We start from the raw sequence: 626 nt of genomic DNA, 5'->3' as shown, positions 1-626 counted from the left end.
GAACCAGGCTGGACCCCGAAGGCCTGATCCTGCCCTGACTGCTACAGACTGTCCTTGGGGACAGTTTCTGGAATGCAGCATCTCCATTGTACAGGGACGACTCGTTCTTTCAACAATCATTCAATAAATACACCTTACGTTTCTACTGCTTGAGGCTAAAGGAGTCCTGCTAACCACAAGGTCAGTAGTTCAAACCCCGCCAGGTGTTCCATGGGAGAAGGATGAGGTTTTCTGCTCCTGTAAAAATTTACAATCTCAAAAACCCTAAAGAGCAGCTCCAGGTGACTATGAGTCAGAATTGAATCAACAGCAGGGGGGGGGATTGTGACGAAACTGCTTTGCCTACAGACTCAATTCATATTCCTACTTCGACACTTGGGGTGTGACCTTGGACAGAGGACATATATTTCCTGAGCCTCAGTTTCCCCATCCACAAAATGGGCATGATATCAGTGCTTAGGTCACAGGGCTGTCGTGAGCAAGCATAATACATGTCAAGCACTTCGCACTTGCCACTTAGTATTTTGCGCCAGGTCCTAGCTGCCAGGCAGGATAGGCACCAGGGTTCCCTGCCCTCCCGGGGTGCATGCTCAGATGGAAGGGAGCGCATCGTGGGGGATGCTCTT

Source organism: Echinops telfairi, unplaced genomic scaffold (genome assembly GCF_000313985.2).
Source record: "Echinops telfairi isolate 266 unplaced genomic scaffold, ASM31398v2 ScPeMD7_23;HRSCAF=83, whole genome shotgun sequence".
Lineage (NCBI taxonomy): Eukaryota > Metazoa > Chordata > Mammalia > Afrosoricida > Tenrecidae > Echinops > Echinops telfairi.
The sequence above is the reverse complement of the archived record's forward strand: the minus strand, read 5'-3'. Positions refer to the sequence as shown.